Source organism: Elaeis guineensis, chromosome 2 (assembly GCF_000442705.2).
Source record: "Elaeis guineensis isolate ETL-2024a chromosome 2, EG11, whole genome shotgun sequence".
Classification (NCBI taxonomy): Eukaryota; Viridiplantae; Streptophyta; class Magnoliopsida; order Arecales; family Arecaceae; genus Elaeis; species Elaeis guineensis.
In genome coordinates, this window is record NC_025994.2 from 72,474,477 (window position 1) to 72,480,348 (window position 5,872).

At 34.5% G+C, this 5,872-nt stretch overlaps 1 non-coding gene across 1 annotated transcript; it reads left to right on the top strand.

The window, feature by feature from the left end:
* Positions 1 to 5,042: 5,042 nt before the first annotated feature.
* LOC114913614 (small nucleolar RNA R71) lies at positions 5,043 to 5,149 on the top strand. The gene has a single exon (XR_003799536.2). It is a non-coding gene; the product is annotated as a small nucleolar RNA R71 (small nucleolar RNA).
* The last annotated feature ends 723 nt before the right edge of the window (positions 5,150 to 5,872 follow it).

The following is a 5,872-nucleotide window of genomic DNA, read 5'->3' on the forward strand; positions in this document are numbered from 1 at the left end:
TTCAAAACATACTAAAATTATCGTATGCATAGGAATCTTAATCCGATTTAAACATAAGGTATACAAATCAAGAAGCATTGATATAGAATCACTTGGTTCGTATCATCTGTGCCCATCAAAATAATTAGAAGATGGCCAATCTAAAAGTATTAAAAATAGATTTGCATACTCCTCATAAACAACAATAAATCTAGAATCCAATCATACTGAATATTACATTAAAAGAGTGGCTACACCTCAGCCTTAGTAAAATAAAATTAGTTCATGATGAAAAGAATAAAATAGAAAAAAAATAAATAACATCACAAACTTCAAATAGGGTACTGCTTGTTGCTAAATTTTACTTCAATTCCTTACTCTTGGTGTGAAGAAAACTGATGGAAAAAGGTTGGACTTGAAGATGAAGAGAGAAGGGAAGAAAAGAAGAGAAGATGGTCTCTATTTTTGTCTCTCTGCTCTCTGTTCGTTGCTACCGCAAGTCATTTGAGGCATCTCCTTTTAAATGCCGCTAAATTTTCGAGTTCTGATTGCACTAGGAGTCCAAAAATATCTCAAAATTGTATCCCAAATGAGTGTATCAAGAAAAAATTAATTCTGACTATCGGATCTGATTTAAACGCTCCAGATCGAGCCTTAAACTAGCCATGTCTCAGTCGAATCAAATGTGGACCATCGAATTAGCCATCAAATTGAATCAGAGCCATCAATCAACACTCAGAAATCCTTCTTTGTTTTGCTTCCCAATCGGCAACCAATCAGGATCATTGCATCTCGTGCAAAACCTGATAATAGCTATCCGTCAATGTAAAAATGAAATCCATTACTGAGCATTCCCATGCACCATGATAAAAGCCATGTGGCATTGTTCTGGTGCGTTGGCTGTAAACCCGATGTTGCGCGGTGGATGGACCATGTGTAGACCCCATCCTGTAGATGTGGATCACTCATGGATCAAGCGGCCGGTCCACCGTGTACCGAAAGCAATTTTCTTTTGATTTTTGGATGATTTTTGCTTGATTTTGATTTCAATTTTTATGTAGATTTATCTTCTTTTTACTTCTTTCTTAGAATACAAAATATTCCCATATTAAAGTATAATTTTCAACAACATTAATCAAAAATAAATCAAAACTTAGTAAATAAGGGCAAGAAAATATTATAAAAATATGAGCTTATCAAATATCCCCAAACTAAGCTTTGATCATCCTCGAGCAAAAAGAATAATAAACTAATAGATAAGCTCATTTTTATGCATCCTAATCTTAATCTGATATTCACTTCCATGTTTTACAGATAGTACATAGATATGATTCAAGAGAATATATAGAACTCAACTAAGAATTTTATAATTCAAGTGTTAATAACATCTACTCATGAAATCTGAGATGTGTATGTGAATAAACAATTTCAAGTTTCTTTCATGCATTCAGTTATAATTATGTAAACTCATGAATAATAAATATGAATACTTCATATACTTGATCTTCTCATAGCTCTCCACTAATATAGACAATCTAACTAAGATCAAAAGATCTTTATTAGGTTGCAATGGGACTGTGGTATTGGCTATCAAAGAAGGGATAAGGAGAAATCAAATGCAAGAGAGCTAACAAAATTGATGAGCACACAAAAAAAATATAGCATTTTTCTTCTCTTTCTCTTTTTTTCTCTTTTTTTTTCTTTTTTTTTTTTTTTTGTTATCCCTATGTTATTTTCCTGACCACAACCCCTAAACTAATTCTTTTTGATGTACTTGGGATTGTGGCAAATTGCTATTGAACCTTTTTTTTTTTTCTTTTTGTGATCCCTTTTTGTCTCTTTTCATCTGCTCCACCATAATAATGCATCATAACTATACCTCTCTTATATACCATGCTCAAAAAACTCATCATTGTGCATTGTAGCTCTCTTGAAGGATAATTTATTGGTTTTTCGGACTAGAGGGTAAGTTAATGAGGCTAAAGAAATAAAAGCAAATGGGGTCTTTCTTATGCTCTTGGCACAGACCCATTCTTTTCATTTAAGGCTCAAAAGGGGTAACTAGTGATAATGTAATAAGGTAGACTTTTTGGCTCAAGCATGTCAAAGGATGCCTAAATCATTTCTAAGTTAACAGATTGTCTAGGATTTCATCTCGAGTGCAATAAAATAAGTTCTAGAGTATCCTATCATAATCATAGAGTTCACATAATCAGTCACCAAATAATAGTCAATTTACAAGATCATGGTTATATGTGCTCAAATTAAAGATCCCATCATTCATGAATTAGACAGAATTAATAAAAGAATCATACATTTTTTGAGTGTGGGTTCTCAATATTTTTTTTAATCAAAAATCTATGACAATCCTATTCATATATCAGTGACATTCAAATTGAGAAAAGAAAACACAAATCTAAAACTTAAAACATCAATTCATCTCCTTTTGCTCTGGAATTTTCACATTATTTTGAATTTTTATCATGCCATTTTTTTTTAAATCATGCCAAATTGAGGATTAGAATAATTCTCCACCCCCAAACTAAAAGTAACATTATCCTCAATGTTAAAAATAAATAAATAAAGAGCAAAGAAAAAATGAAAGCTTTTCTGTTTGTGGGTATGTATCCAACTGATGTGATGTGATCCTATACATCCAAACTGAATGAGCTTGTCTTCTCTCTAAAAATGAAAAATATCAAAGCAGTAAAAGAGCAACAAGATGTTATAAAACTAAAAGAAAAGAATCAAATTAAAAAGAAAAGAAATAACCAAATCGAGTAGTTCTGATTTATAGTCGTCAGCTTGACTCTCATAAGGCTCTAAGCTGGATCTTGCAACCGAGGGCTACCTTTTCTCCCTCAAAACTTCTTCTTTTTCACTTATGATAGACCTTCTGGCCAAGCACTATGTCTTCTTTCTTTTTGACCACTTCTTGCATCTTTGGGTTGAGTCTCCTTTGGGGCTAGACCATAGGCCCATAATTGTTCTCCATGAGAATTTTGTGCATACAAACTGAGAGGCTAATTTTTTTAATATCTGCTATGGTCCATGCAAAAGCCCTCTTGTGTTCTTTCAATACTGTCAACGCTTCTCTTCCATCAAACCTATCAAAGAAGAAGAAATAATAATAGGTAAGTGTGAAGAACCTTCTAAGAAAATATATTTTAAATCAGAAGGAAGATGTTTAAGTTCAAGAGTAGGTGGCTCTTCAATTGATGGCTTTGGGAGAGGAGTAGATGATCTTTCTAACTCTTTAAAACATGGTCTGTATGCTCATGGAATGTGTGATCTGGCCTCCAACAATCGTATGCACTCCACTTACCTTCCATTTTCAGCTGAACCCTATTTTGATTGGATAATGCAAGCCTCAATAGGGTCCTCAAACCTATTTTCTACAAAATACTTGTGAACTAATTAATCATATCATCAATTCGAAAATAAGTTTGATTATCATTAGGATGTTTAATATTCTTAAAAATATTAAAGGTAACTTGCTCATCTTGGATTCTAAGAATTAATTTTTCCTGTTGAACATCAAATAAAGCTCCTCCAGTACCTAAAAAGGGTCTCCCTAAGATAAGGGTACCTCAATATCTTCTTCCATATCAAGAACAATGAAATCAATAGGAAAATAAACTTGTTTACTTTACCAGGACATCCTTCATTATATCTCTAGGATACTTGATGGATCTGTCAGCTAGCTGAAGAGTGATAGTGGTGGGCTTCGGTTCTCCTAATCCCAACATCCTAAAAATAAAAAAAGGTATGAGATTAATACTTGTTCCTAGATCACATAAAATCTTATCAAAACTACAATCATTAATAATGCAAGGGATAGTAAAACTCACTGAAACCTTTAATTTCTATGGTAATTTATTTTGAAGTATTTCTGAGCATTCTTCATTCAAATTTATTGTCTCATGCTCCTCCAGCTTCTTTTTGTTAGCCAAAATTTCTTTAAGAAACTTAGCATACTTGGGCATTTGAGTGATAGCATCCACAAAAAGAATATTAATATATAAATTCTTTAAGATATTGAAAAAATTAGAGACTGCTTATTTGGATGCTGTATTTGTCTCTCAAGGAATGGTAGTGATGACTCATAAGGCTTCACAATTGGATCAGCAAATTTTATACCGGGAGACCATCCATCTGCTGGCGGTTTATGAGACCAATGGACTTGAGTCGCTTGTTTCTTGCTATTAGTCGGCTCCTGGTTCGCTGTTTCCTCTTCGATCTTTTTCTTCTGCTTTGGCTCCTCTAGTTCTTTACCACTTCTTAACATGATAGCATTGATTTACTCCCTTGGATTGGTCTCAGTATTGCTAGGCAAGGATCCTTGTGGTCTCTTGGAGATCATCTTGGCCAATTGACCCACTTGCATCTCCAAGTTTGGAATTGATGCTGCTTGGTCCTGCCTAAGCTTTGTCTCCAACTTTTGAATTGATGCTTCTTGTCCTATCTAATCCTGGTTTTTAGATTTCGTATGGCTACTTTATGGTTCTACATGAATTTAACCATCAGCTCTTCTATATCAAGCTTCTTCTCAAGTACCTGAAATCTTGAGGGTGGTTGCTATGCTACAGATTTGTTGCTCCACGAAAAGTTTGGATGCTCCTCCACCCTTGATTGTAGATACTGGAGTAAGGATTGTTCTGTTGTGGCTTAAAAACAGTACCAAAATAGTTAGTTATATCTGAGACTTTAGTAAAGAGATTACCTATCTGGCAGTCGCTTGTATCATATCCTCCTCCACACAGCTCACAAGTAATTCTCTGCACATGCATAGCTGCTCCCTTCATGTTATTGAATTCAGCCCAAAGAGCTGTAATCTCAGCTGATAAAGCTAGGATGCTGTCCACTCCATACATGGCTGCTGATCTTCTTAGCATTATCTGGTCTGTTTGCTATTGATAACTATTCGATGCTATCTCATCAATCAGATCCGAGGCCTCCTCTTCTGTTTTTCGATTAATGGTACCTCCTGCAGCCGCATCAATCATAGAATGATTAATAGGAGATAAACCATTACAAAAAGTTTATACCTAAAGCCAATGGGTAATTGATGATGTGGACATCTCCTTAGCAGCTCCTTAAAATGCTCCCAAGCCTCATACAGTAACTCTATCTCCATCTACACAAAAGAAGTGATATCATTACTACGTATCTTTGCAGTCTTGAAAAGTGAAAATTACTTAGTCAAGAATTCTAAGCTAGAGCATCCCGTGTAGTAATAGAACCTACAGGAAGATAATGAAGCCAACTTTTAGCTTTGTCACGTAAAGAAAAAGAAAATAGCCTCAATCTAATGGCATCATCCGACACTCCATTAATTTTAAAAGTATCATGGAGATCAAAAAAATTGAAATATAGGCATTCAAATCATCCTGAATATGTTCACTAAATTGGATAGTTACTTGAATCATCTAGATCATCGTCGGCTTTATCTCGAAGTTGTTTGCTCACACGGACGGTCTCCTAATGCTCGAAACTGGATCGGCTACCGATGGTGTGACATAATCGTTTAACGAATGATGTGCCACTCGAATAGCCTCTTGCTGTTCCTCGACCACCATATCCAATCTCGGATTAATGTTGTTGGGATCTTCGATTGCCATATTTCTTCCTTGATGCATGATTTAATCTACGAATTGTCTTCTCTATTTCTGGATCAAATGCCATCAAGTCACTATGTCCAGCATGTGTCATGCATTGAACACAAACCTGTAAATAAAATAAAAATCAAAATCAAAAATAAAATTTTAAAGTAAAGCAAGGATCATAATTTCAATATTGTTTTAGACACAATCTCCAGCAATGATGCCAAAAACTTGATGCGTGCAAATCTATCACTATGGCAAATACACCAGTTGATCAAATATTATAGTGT